The 13,979-nt window shown below is 33.2% G+C and overlaps 1 protein-coding gene across 1 annotated transcript in view; it reads left to right on the forward strand.

The window, feature by feature from the left end:
- Positions 1 to 1,786: 1,786 nt before the first annotated feature.
- Positions 1,787 to 13,979, forward strand: part of LOC119644562 (glutamate--cysteine ligase) — a 22,024-nt gene continuing 9,831 nt past the window's right edge. The window contains exon 1 of the mRNA XM_038044148.1: positions 1,787 to 2,545. The gene's annotated coding sequence lies outside the window, so the exon portion shown is untranslated. The remainder of the gene's footprint in view (positions 2,546 to 13,979) is intronic.

Genomic DNA, 13,979 nt, shown 5'->3' on the forward strand with positions numbered 1-13,979 from the left:
ATCACAAATAATTTAGAATTAACAGACTTAGCTTTTTATCTCTCGAGCTATCAAACTATATCTTAAATATACCAATAAAATGTGAACAGAAGTTGAGTCAATCATGGTCACCTCTAATGATGTCAATTTCTAACCTAATTACGACTGCGTTTTACCCTTTCCGAAAATGAAGGCAATCCTCTAAACTTTACGAATTAAATTCAGGTGATTTGCATTCTGTCAGCTATTGCGATCGCGAAGCTTGCTCTTTTTTGACGCGATCATTAACAAAATGGTTAAAATTACTGCCAATCCTTGAACTATTACCGTAAATGAAATATACGCTAGACTTTAAGGTCCCCACTTATTGATAAGCAAATAAATTTATTATTTCAAAATTTAAAAAAAATGAAAATTGTATTTAAAAATGTATACCGTTTTGATTACTTAATTGAGAAGACCTGAAAAGTCGAAGACATAATAGGAATGGAAAGGATTGCCAATCTAGATATTATAAAGTCTTAAAAAAACACTAGCATCTAAGGCTTTCGGCTTTATTAAAAACTCTATTGTACTTGGGATTTGAATCCACGACCACTGAAGCTGCTAGTCGAGACTCTTGCCTACTCGGCCACTCAGGCGGATTCAATCTTGATAGAAGTATATAATACTTTGCACGAAAATTTCTGCCGACATGTCTAAATTGGGATCTTTAACGACACGAATTTAAATTTCGTATTAGACGTCTTTCGGTTTCGTGTTCTAAATGCTTTTTCCTTTATCAGATTCCGATTAAATCAACACGAATCGATAAATTGCATTGAAATTATTATATACTTCTATTAACTGTTATGCATTACCCTGTGTTTTCGAAAGATATTCAAAATTTTCAATCGTTCATTTTAATATACCCCGAGAGAGAATTAATTTATTGCTGCAATTAAAAATGGTGTCTTCTAACAATAAGGGAGCTGACACAATGAGGCGCGTATTGAAAACTCTCTTAGCGGTAATCAAAATGGGAACCGCGCTACCATATTGTTTTGCAGAAAAATCTAAACAAAAATATACGGTGTTAGAACCAAAAATAAAGAAATCAGTGTAAGCATAAGCAATACATTTATAAAAATATATTATTATAAAATTTAATTGATCGATAGTTTGATAATTACCCTTTGTGACTCTCTAATAGAACAATTTTGAGTGTAAAATAAATGCTTCTTTATTGCTCCATTTTCATTTGTCATACAATGATGCCTGGTATAAACCAAATATGCAAACCACATAATATAAAATATGTGTTAGATAAACGCAAATTAGATAAATAAACTTAAAATTCAAAAGAAACGTTCATTATTTTTTATGGCGTCTTTTTTTTTTTTTTTCTTTTTATTTTCTATGCTTGTGTATGTGCAAATCCATATGATCTGTCAATTCCCATAGTTTTGTAAAAAGTCGCCAAAGTTGATGTACCAACCAACGAAAATAGGAATAACATCTAATTGTGTCAGCTCTCGCTAACGTTTACGCGTTTGTATAATCGAATAAGAATATTTTGGTTCATGGCAACAACGTTTCAGATCAAATAAATAGAGGCAGACCAGAGAGAATGGCATATGAAGTGTTTTAGAATTTAAAGCGCAAATGAGGATTTAATGCTGTTAGTGTAAACAGGTGGTGTGGTACGGGTGCAATTCTTTCTTCTTATAGTAACGTAAATAAATGAATGCTGCTTTTATAAAAACGCAAAAGGCACAATTTAAGAAAATAATCTGAATAAAATAAAAATAGTTATTGGAAATTGAAATTTATATCAAAAGGGATCACAGTGTGAAAGGGCAAAGAAAAAAATAAAGAAAAAAGGAAGAGAAAACCTAAAGTGTAATAGAGGAAGCTAAGCTAAGAAAAAAAAAAAAAAAAAAAAATAGAATGAAAAGTTAAATCAATTGGAAGAAAAAACAGACAGTAAGCGAAAAGTGTTTCTGAGGATTTTCTGAGCAAATCATTGATATTGCGAACCTAAAAAAGTTTTGCTAATCAAAATATAACGCCCCTTCAAATAAATTTCATGTTTCCTGTTTAAACAAACAAAAAAAAAAAAAAACAAATTTATAAACATTAAAATTTCTTTGACAAAGGCTCGCTCGAGCAACGGTCAACGAGGGGTGAGGTCATCTGTTTCGATTTTCTTATTTCATCAATCTATTACCCATTAGGTTGTGACGGCAAATTGTGAAATAAAAACAGAATAGAAAAAAAAAAAAAATAAAGCTCAATAGAAATATTACTCACCCATTATTGTTAAGGTGACAAAATCAAAAAAAAAAAAAAAAAATTTCATTTAGAAAAACAGTTTCTCGGTTAAGAAGTTTTTATTTTGGTTTTCGGCAAAATCTAAACCTAAAAAGTTCAAATAAAAAATTTATCCCGGTACTACGTTGCTTAGTGGCTATAAAAAGATAATATTAAACCAACCAACCCTAAGTGCATATTCCAAGTGCTGTAAGAGAAGAGTGCGTTTTTAAGTCAAATTAATCTTGATTCACTTAAATATCACGTAAATAAGGTAAGTGCGGGCAAATAAATTTCTTGAGTATCTCGGATTTGCGAGAAGGGCAAGTAAGTATTTTATAAGCTTAATGTAAATCAATCGAAAGATATCAAGAACCGGTCTCGTTGCCTTCCCTTTTACAATTTCTTTAGTTTTTTTTTATTATTTTTTTTTTTTTTTTTTTTCTCTTTCATTTAAATTTTGATAACATCTATGATGCTTATGTAGAGCAATAAGAAAAGGAACAGAAACTACTTTTACCAATGTCAGTGTATATATACTTGTGATCTTGTTTCTCTTTCTTTCCTTTTTCACATTTCATTTTTGCATTTATTTTGCTTTTTTAATTGTCGGGTACGTATAGATTTGTATATCACCGTATATATATATAAATGTGTGCGTACATATATACATACGTATAAAAAATAAAATCTTTCTGAGTAAGACTCTCGTAATCACATTTAATTCCATGTTTAAATAATTTATTATTGTTTTACTATTTATATGTATGGAATTTCAATTGTTATTGGTTTTTTTTTTTTTTTTTTTGCGTTATATAAGTTAGGTAAACGTGATGAGTTCATTAGACCATTTGTAACACAATATGCAAAATTTATCAACATATCGTTGTTCGCTGAAGAGAGCTTTAGATTCGGGTAAATATTGAAATAACCGATGAATAGCGGTGTTCCGACGCACATGGGGTGGCAAAGTGTGGATAGATTTGTTTTATTATTATTGAAATCTGTTTTGTGGCTTAGTTACGTGTGAAAGAACGCAAATCGTTTCTGTGCGAAAGTCTCGCCAAAATGTCAATCGTGTTCATGTTCAAATTTCAAATTATTTTCATAAACCTGTTTAAACTGAAAGTCCATGCAAATGCTTAAGACTATATGAGATTGGTGAGATTAATAGCAAGCAGTAGATGGTAGCAGATTCGACTGAGCATCTATCAAAGTGCAAAGCTTCCTCCTCAGCGATTATATACCTTAGCATTTATATCATCGTTGTTCTCCTCTCACAAGAAAGGTGTAAAACCTAAAATGGCTCAATTTTGACTTGCGTCCATCAAATGGGCGGACCTCCCTACTCAGCAATTCAAACCATCCCAACCATTCAATGACACTTAGAATAATAGCGATATTCGAGCGTTGTGAATAGTCATCAGTCATACGGTGTGCGTGTTTTTATATGAAACTTGGTATTACGAAGCAATGGTATTTAAATAAATTCTTCAATATTCGGTTTGTTTGCATAGGAAGATTCTTAAATTATGAAAGCCACAAATAAACAAAAAGAAATGCCTTGTGACCAGTGAGTGAGGTCTCAAACACAACAAAATGACGAAACTAACATACTTGAACGCCCTTAATAGCTTGGTACAGTAATATTCAAATTGAGACTTAATTGATTCGAATGAAGCAAGTTTTCTATTGTAGTAGTTGGGGTCATTAAAAAACACATACATACATACATTATATATACATATGTATACTTGAGTTATTAGTTATTAGGAAAGCTTCAAAAATTCTTAATTGCATTCATTTTCCACCCTTTCGATTGTGGACGGTAGCAATCAAAATTTTCTTTTCTTATGAGTCAGCATAAAATGTGTGCCGATTAAAATCAAGCAATTAATAAATTATTTAAAATTAGAACAACACGGCACCGCGCCGGCGACGGCGACATGATATCAACACATATCTCTTGTCCAACCGAAGAAGAGAATAAACGTTTGATTACATTGTCGCACATGACTTTCCGTTTTTATGAAAACATTTGCAACTGAAAATCGCGTGCTTGACAGACACTCACACTGTCACAGAATTTTTGTGAAAAGTTTACAAAACAAAAGTTGCGCAGATTATATCGCTTAAAACAAATACGTAATTGTCTTGAAATAGTTTAATGAATAATTTGAAAAAGAAAAGAAAGTGAAATGGATATGTATGGATACCCAGTAAATTGGTCAAGACACGCTTGAGTTACTTTTTTGACCTTTAAAAAATTATTTCAATTTGACATCGTTTAGCTCTATTTGCGTGCTCGTTTAAAGGAGAGAGAGGGAGACGTCCATTATTCCCCTATGGATAGAGAATTGCCTTATTAAACCAATCAAGACCAATCAAGAGAAGACTTTGGGATCATTCTTGAGCACGCACCTATCATCACTTAAGGCGAAACTTTGAAAATTGCTCAGCTTTCTTTTAATTGAAAACGTACCTATATAAATCGTTATAGATTAGAATGTTGTACGAGATAGCCAATTATATCGAAATATAGATTAGAATTAGCAGAACATTCTAACTTATCAGCGAAAATATTCTTGAAGGCTTGAGTTTATCCAAGTTTTTCATAAGCAAAAATCGCCTCCAAACCGGTCATCGACTTAAAATGCATACAATTGGGGGGTGGGTTGAAATTTCAAATTTATATCTTAATCTATGTGTCTTTAAAAATTTCGACAAGAAACCGATAACCACATAGTCGCACTTAAATCCATCTATCGAGACTATTCTGCTAATGATGAATATATGTACCTTAGGGGGGCTTCCGAACGTAAAGCATGTGTACCACCTCACTTCTATGGTGGATAGATAAATAAGAGATCTTCATATATAGTTATCATAAATATTGATTATACCCACCATTGAAGGATAGAGGCGTTATACTCCTACATTTTGTTTTTGTTTTTTTCACAATGTGTGCACCATCCAAAGGGCAACTTCAGAGACCCAATAAAGCATATATATATCTCTTTGATTAACGTGAAAGTGTCGATTGATTAATCCGTGTCTGTCCGTCTGTCTGCCTGTGTTATGTTTGTTGTTGGCATTTTTTCGATATCGACTTCAAACTTGGAAGTTTTTGCACACAGATTGGCATTTAAAATGGGCCAAATTATTGAAACATGCCACGGAGCCAATAAACTATAAACTGCATTTCCCTTCACAAAGCTCTGAGCTCTGGAAATGCCTTAAGACGAACGCTCTGTAAAGTATTCGGAAATTAAATTTTGTTGTTTTTGTGTTTAAGTTTGTTTGGACACTAGATTACTTGCCGGAGAAACGGCCTAATTGCCTAAAGTATTGTTTATTTTATTCTGTATGCGATATAATATAACGGAGAGGAGGTCTTTTACAGAGAGACACGAGGTAGGTTTACATGAAAAGAAGCCGCACTAATTTATTCAATCGCAAACGGTCAATAAAGGTTCACAGCCGTAATCTAAATAACATTTCGCGAGACGTTCCAAGTCACAAGCATTTTTTTTGCTTATTGCCCCGGAGCACTATAACTGACGCATTACTTTCTCTCGCGATCATAGCGAAAGAATATCATTGTGACAATGATCTTTGTAAATGGCTTCGAAGTCAAGATCTGCTTTCACACTGCCACTGCCACTGCCTATTATTTATATATTGTCGTTTTTCTCTCGCTAAGGATTCATTTCAAACCATTCATTATTTGTTTTAAAAAAATCTCCAAAATTTATTGTATATCTGGACATAGATGGCTATATTATTGCCAATTGGAATCTAAACGCATGTATCCTAAAAAAAAAAAAATAAAAAATAAAAATTAATTAAATCAATTGAAATAAGTAGCTCGAAGGGAAGCGAAGCAGTCAAACATGACAATACAAATGTATTAATTGACTTATGGCGAATTTTAATTGATTGCAAATAATTTGAATTGTTTTATTAAATACATATGTAGAGAGTGATGTAGTTTCGAAAATATCTAAAATATAATCAAGTTGATTGATTGTGAAGAGCTCGCTCATCATCGTTACTTTATTGTCTTCGATAGGCGCAAACCGGTTTGCAATGAAATTGAATTGTTATTTTATCTAAAAGCGTTCACTTCCGTTGCGACGCAAGCACAATATAATTTCGTGTCTTGAAACGAATTTGAAACGAGCACGTTTTTGTTTCAATTTGATATTTTTACAACATTAATCACCGGGTAATTATCGTCCGTTGTATGCGCTGATGCATAATAAACAAGTGCTATATTTTTAAATTGCCGTTGAACATTGTACAAATCGAAAAGTAATAAGTGACAATTGCATGTTTTCATTTAGATAACAGTGAATGTCAAGGTTAACTTTATTTTTGACCAAGACAATGCAAAAATCTCCCCCAACCAAAAAAAAAAATTGATTGTTTTCTCTAAACATATGCACATTTACGATTTATGCATGTATAATGTGTGTGTGTGTGTGTGTGTGTGTGTGTGTGCGTAATTATATGGATTTTTTTTTTTTTTTTTCTTTTCATTTCAATTATTCTCGACACATTACGGATTGTGTCTGTCTGCACGCAATCAACTATGCACATATATAAAAAGCGTAGCATATTGTGCGAAACATGTTATAACATGCACGCATATATTACACTGCATTACTTTAGCCGGAAATCAAACTAATAGCAATTAAATCAAATTTCGCTAGAAAATAAAAATTTAACGAGCAGTTGTCGTAACAACTCGTATTACATATGGAATAAAGTTTGTTTTCAATCGAATTAAATGTGCGAAAAGTGAATTGTTCCCAGAGAAATGAATAGAAATGAGTTGACTATGAAACGCTACCTATCTTGCATACTACTGCATAACTTATGGTTTCATTTAATTTTAATTCGCGATAAATTTAAAACAGAGTAAAATGAAAAAGTATTTTTTTACCATTTTTTTTTTTTTTTTTTTTATAACGTGCGCAACACCCAAGGGGGGGCACCTTTAGAGAGAGACCCTATACAATCTATATCAGTATATCCTGCGAATGATGCGAATTGATTTTCGATTTGATTAAGCAATGTTTGTCCGTCTGTATGGTGTGTGTTGTTGGTACTCCGCGGGTCGTAAAAATGAGAACGTCGACTTCAAGTTTGATGGAGACATTCGAAGTTTTTACATGCAGGCCCGTATTGAATTTGGGCCAAATTGATCGGAGCAGAAGCCCGCAGTTAAGCGTAAACTGAACGCAACAACGTTTTTTTTTAAAGTCCATTTGCCGGAACAACGAATTTAACGAATTATAAAAAAGTAGAAAATTGAAACACCTTACGTGCAAAAAATTGAAAATCTAGGCTATGCGCACACAAAGTTACAAGTGATTCAATTTTACTTCGTTTCACTCTCTTGACGGAAGACGAAATATTTACAATTATTTTGTACATTCCCCAAATGAAAATATATTATGTGCGTAAAAATGGGTTAAAATTCCAAAAGTGAATATGATAGACCCCGCAATCAATTCTTTCTTAATAATGCCAGCGATATGAGTATCAAATAAAAGAGCATAGAGCGTGGAACTGCGAAAAGCATAAAGTAGTAGGTGTGTGAAAAATTCGGCAAATGCCGGATATAACTTAATATAACTTTCTTATGTTTTTTTTTTTTTTTTTTCCTTGAATGAAATAAAAGACGAACAAAGTTATTATGATTTTTCAATATCGAATTGAAATAATAATATAATGGAACCATCTGAAATTCTTTATGCATAATCGGTGGCTCCAATTGGGAGACGATGCAAATAATTTTCAAGTTGTTTATTATTATTCTTTTAACAAATTACGAATGAAACCTTTTCAGGAGAATATTGTTTGTGTTATGATGAGAAAACTGACACATTTCGCTTTTTCGTCTTGTTCTTCTTGAAGGGGGGGGACGTAGCAATGTAATAATAAAAGGAATTCTTTCTGAAAAATAATAAAAACAAACCAGCACGGAGTCAATTTTGCGCAACAAAATCATTAGAAGGGGGACCTTGCGGCACGCAATGAAACTTGCAATGCAAACTTGAATAAAATCAATTAAAAATCAATACCAATAATTTACTTTCCTATATCTAGTGAAGTACGTACATAGAGCCTTTTTTAATAAATTGCAATTTTTTGTACGATGAGCGTACGTATGTATTTAAATACAGAATTTAAATTTTCGACTTGGGGAAAGGGATATTGTTCTTGCATTAAAAATTATCTTATCGAAAATATCCTACGCATTCCGCTAGAGAATGTGTTGTGCTTCAAATATATTGCATGAAAGCATGAGAATTGTTTGTGTAATGCGGTTGGCTTGTCGTGTGGCGAAAAGAAACGCATTTAAAATTTCAAGTTCACATCTGCTGCCATAGGTGCCATAGGCAGGCTAAGCAAATAGCAAAGCTACACATCCTACAAGAATGATTGTGTAATGTGTTCGAATAGAAAAATTATTTGTATAATTTTTTTTTTTTGTTTTTGTGAGACTGTATGTGTATGCGTAGAATATTCAAGATTATATATTGGCTATTGGTTCGAAATATTACAAGAATTTTAAATATTCATCATTAAGTATATTATAACGTTTATATCTAACTAACTAATTAAAATAACAAAAATAACATACAACTATGACTTTGACTTAAATGCGCATATTCATGAATACGGATATTCTAATACAATTGCTTAGAGTTGTGGGTAATTTGAAGAGAAAAACTTTCAGTACAATAGGTTAAAGATTATTAGATAATTGAATGTATTCTGATCATATTTTCAGTTGAGCAACGCATCTATTGCAAAAAAATTAGTACAATATCTATATTAATCGAAATATTTTCCATCATTTTGGCAACACCGTGCGAAACCGTGTAAAAAAGAACGATATTGATTTGACAGCGACCCAATTATCGACCTATTTCCGCAATTCTTCAGCATTTCAAAACTGCGTACCAAGCAAAGCGAATTTGCATCGATCTGAACAAGTGGTAGTCGGAAGGCGCTTTGCCTGGCCACTACACTGGCTATCCTAGAAGTTCACATTTGAATTGAAACAGTATATCCCTGGACAACGCTTGCAATGTGTGGCCATCGAAGAGGACAACTTTGCATATGTTAACCGCTATCGCTGGTCTTCTTTCCGTTCAATTCATCGTTCAATTTTTTCATTTGTCGTCGTTAGACATTGGCAGTAACAGTTTCATTCGGTTTTACACAAATTGTAATACACTAAGTTTTCCTCGATTGGCCCATGGTTGTTTGTGTTTCGAATTGTCGTAACAGATCCACTCTGCATCACAGGTCACAATATGCCAGACAGAAAGCTCTTATTGCTTTGCCTGGCAAGGAATGAAATTGCGACGATGTTCAACAACAACAACAGCAATATTGAACGTTCCATGATTAATGTCCGCATACCTTGAAAAGTCGAAATTATCGAATTTAATCGTAGCTTACATTGACACTTTGCATTGCTTTATCATTTTTCACCAATAGATGTCGCTGATCAAAATACTTGCAATCACCTATTAAGAAATGCACAGTGAATGCATCTAACCATTTTTAATTTAGTGGACTATGCATCTTGCAATGTAACTGATTTAAAGTTGGAACTAATGGTTGCAAATGTGGTCCGATTGGTAAATTTCACCAAAATGTTTCAAAAATTGCTACCTATAAGTTGTTCATAAAAATAGATGGACAAACGGACAGACAAGCTTAGATCGATTCAGAAAGTGAAAGTGATTAAAGCCGGCGACCATCATCCCCTCTCTCGAGCTTAAAGATATCTCCAGCGAATTGCTGCGGTGTTGCCATTTTTTAATATATTTTCTAATACTTTAAGGTCGGCTTAATAACTTTAGCCGTATCATTATATTGATGCAAGTCGACATTTAATAAATCACTCAATAATTTTAGCTTTAATTGGAAAATAAACTTGGAGCAGAGCCACAATTTTCTCAACATATTACGTATAATGCATTTAGAGGTATTATGTGAAAATAGCCTAATGATCATCAGGTTTTAGACGTGAGTTCAAATTGAAATCGAGATTTGAGATTCGATTCAATTTTCATCCCATTAACAAAAACAATAGCATTTAAAGGAGAGAACTAGATCGACTAGACAGACGGATATAATGCAGTTAAGTTCACTAAAAATTTTACACTGATCAAGGAACATACGTGCCTTGTCATGGCTTTAAGAAGAGGAGGAGGAGAGAGTATACTTTCATTTTGCAAAAGTATCGTAATTAGTTCGGCGCTTTAGGGCGCTCGTTTATTTCTATTATGTGTGAGTTATGTTGTTGTTTATTATTTAAGCATAAGTTATATAATAATTCATAAATGATATTCCGTGCTATAAAAATTGCTAAAAACGCATGCTTTCGAGTAAAGCGTATCTTCGTAACTATTATTATTATTGTTGTTGTTGTTAAATTTCCATAGCATTGGACGAGTGAAGAGAAATCATTAAAGCCTTCATTTTTGAAAGGCATTTATTTATACATTAATTGGTTGTGTTTTGTTCAATTTCGAAATTTATGTTATGTATGTAAAGAATGAAAACAGCCAAGTAAGCAGGTAGTCATGGATAAGTCATACGACTTGGTCTCTCTTGGTTTAAATCTTTCTTCATGCCTTACATAAAAAATTCAAAAGTACGTTTATTGGATTTTAATTACATCATAAAGCAAAAGGCAAAAAAAAAAAAAAAACTAAATGTTGAAGAGTTGAAGGCCAACATAACTACATTTAATTCATCGTTTGAAATAATAAATTGTTAATAATAAACGGACGCGTTAGTTAGAGTGATACTTAAAAATATTGCATTTTAAAATTTTATCTTTTATAAAATCGATTATGAACGAGATAAAATTTGTTTTATTTGTACGTCAAACTAATCCGCCAAGGTTCGCCGAAGAAAGTAATCACCTACGTTCCTATTTATGCATTCGGTGGGCGAGTTTCGCCTATACGGAAACAACTTTCCGTTATACCGAATCATAACGCGCCAAAGTCGCAATAGCATCAGTTGTCGTTGAAAGTTTTCCATAGGGAACAGACACAAGACAAGACACCACACCGCACGGCTGCCCGATCATCTTCTTTCAAAATTGTCAATCATTAATGGTTTGCCTACTCCGCATCATGGTTATTTGAACTTTGGATACCGTAATGCATTCACGGTTCATCGCTCTTAAAGATTTAGCAGCTGCACTACCCTTCCAAATAACCAGGCAGAGGAAAAATCTATGTAAAGGGAATTTTGTTATTATTGGCACAAAGTGGAAACTAATCAAAGCTTCAAGAGATTATGTTGCGTCCGCTTAGTGTGATAATACGCGCAGTTACGTCTAACTTAAAGACTGCACTTTCAAATGCAGAAGACGGTCAGAAATTTTAGTCAGCACCTTGCCGTGTACTACTTACACATGATGGGATCAAGTTCGTACACGCAATAATTCTTCGCAATCAATATCTTAATGTACGGTTTGTTAGTCTTCTTTTGAGCTTCTTTTTGTAGCGTGCTCCTTTCGTATGATTCCCAACTGTTATGTAATTGATGTTTAGCGTCTCCGCTATTACCTGACAGCTGGCGTGCCGGTCTTGCTCCATCCGCTAAAAAATTTTCATCGATTTTTTCAGCGACTGTGAGGTGCATCTTTGACATAGAAATTTCCGGGATGGAATCGACCAAACCACAATCTTGGAACTTTCGTTCATTCACACCATTCTCACCGTACACTTCGCATAGCATATTTCTTAAGATATTTCACACACACATTTTCATATCAATATCAAAGTCTTCGAAAACTATCTTGAAAAGCTATTTTAAGCGAATTTTCATTTGAGGCAAACAAGTGAGCGTTGCCCGATATATAGGCATCAACACCATCTAGTCGCAAAATATCGCGGACATCTTTTATATCATCCATTATTTAAGCCGGATTGTCATTTTATATTTTGACAGATGATATGGTAAGACTTGTTTGGGCAAGGATAGTCGGTAGCAACATTTTCGATCTGCTTTCCTTTAAGGAAGAAAGTTAAAAATCTTGTGCAAGCAAAACAAAAAAAAAAAAAAAACTAAACAAGTAAGAAAGTTATATTCAGCGAAGGCCGAATCTCGCTTTCTACTTTCCATGCCCTTTCATTTGATACCCATATCGCTGGCGTTGGTAAGAAAGAATTGATCGCCGGGTCTATCATATTCTATATATTAGAATTAACCCAATTTTAAGCAGATAATATATTCTTATTTGAGGAGTGCACAAAATAGTTTTAAAAACTCCTGCTTGTTTGCCATATGATAAATAAACCTAAAATGTCAAAAAAATTAAAAGAATTAAATTTAATTATGTATAACATTTGCGTGAACACGGCCGATTGGTTCCATTTTCTCTAACTTTAATAAATTCCGAATAACGAGCAAAAAATCGAAATAACTTTGTTAAAAAAAAAGAGTTGCGTTCAATTTACGCACCATTGCGCGCTTTTGCTCCGACCAATTTGGTCCCTTTTTCTATACCAAGGTGCGTGCATAAGCTTTGAATGTTTCTACCAAATTTGAAGTCGATATCTTCATTTTTGCGATCAGGAGAGCGGCAATAGCACATACCAAACAGACGGACATGGGCATGGGTTAATCAATCGACACTTTCATGCTAATCTAGCATATATATATATATATATATATATATATATACTGCATAGGGTCTCTGAGGCTTCCTTTTGGTTGTTATAGAGGTTATGGAAAAAAATAAAATGACTATACCCCCCTTCTTACAGTGGTGGGTATAAAAATGTTGGAAATGCATGGAGATAGAACACTGCTAAAGAACACTGTTAAACACGGCTAAGTCGTTCTCGAAGATCGCCCATTTGAAGTTGTGAAGAAAACACTGAGCGATTCAATTTATTCAATTCGACCAATCATGATAAAATATTTATAAAGAAGAAGAACAAGAAAAGCGTCTCTCCTTTTTGACTAAAAACAAGAAACAAGGTAAATAATTCCCTAACGATCTAACATTTTAATACAGTTTTTCACGGTATCGGCAAAACGCATATTTACTTGGAATTTATTATGAGCAAAAATTATATGAGACAATCGACGCCTATTGGTCGTTTCAAATACCGCTTTATTGCTGGCTTGATAAATAAATACAATGTATGATAAGAAATGAAAGTTTGTTTGCTTGTTTGTTTGAAAACTTTAATAAGTTTTCAAATTTATTCACACCCTAAACTCCTAAGGCCTTGAGGTAATAAACATATTTGACGTTTCATTTTATTAAAAAACAATTGTTATCATTGATAACTGTTTGTTACCCTTCATTTCTCGATAGTGTGCAGACAAGTTGTTTTAATTTTGTGCCAATGTCTTTCATAATTAAAACGATTAAATTGAACAAAACTTCAATTTAAAAAAAAAATCAGTATAGCCATTCTAAAGTATAACATATCATAGGAATAACTTATCAAAGGAAGTTAATTTGTTTTTAATGTGAGCAAGGGGATGTTTAAAAAAGTGTATGGGGAGAGGGAAAAAGAGAAAAAAGTAGACAGTGGTTGCATCCGATCGCTAAGTGTTTACGGATCGACGAAGGGGTAAAGGTACGCCGTGTCTGTGTCCGATTGCTAAGTATTTAATGATCGAGCAATGGCTGTGGCTGCATC

The sequence above is a fragment of the Glossina fuscipes genome, unplaced genomic scaffold (assembly GCF_014805625.2).
Source record: "Glossina fuscipes isolate IAEA_lab_2018 unplaced genomic scaffold, Yale_Gfus_2 0, whole genome shotgun sequence".
Taxonomy (NCBI): Eukaryota; Metazoa; Arthropoda; class Insecta; order Diptera; family Glossinidae; genus Glossina; species Glossina fuscipes.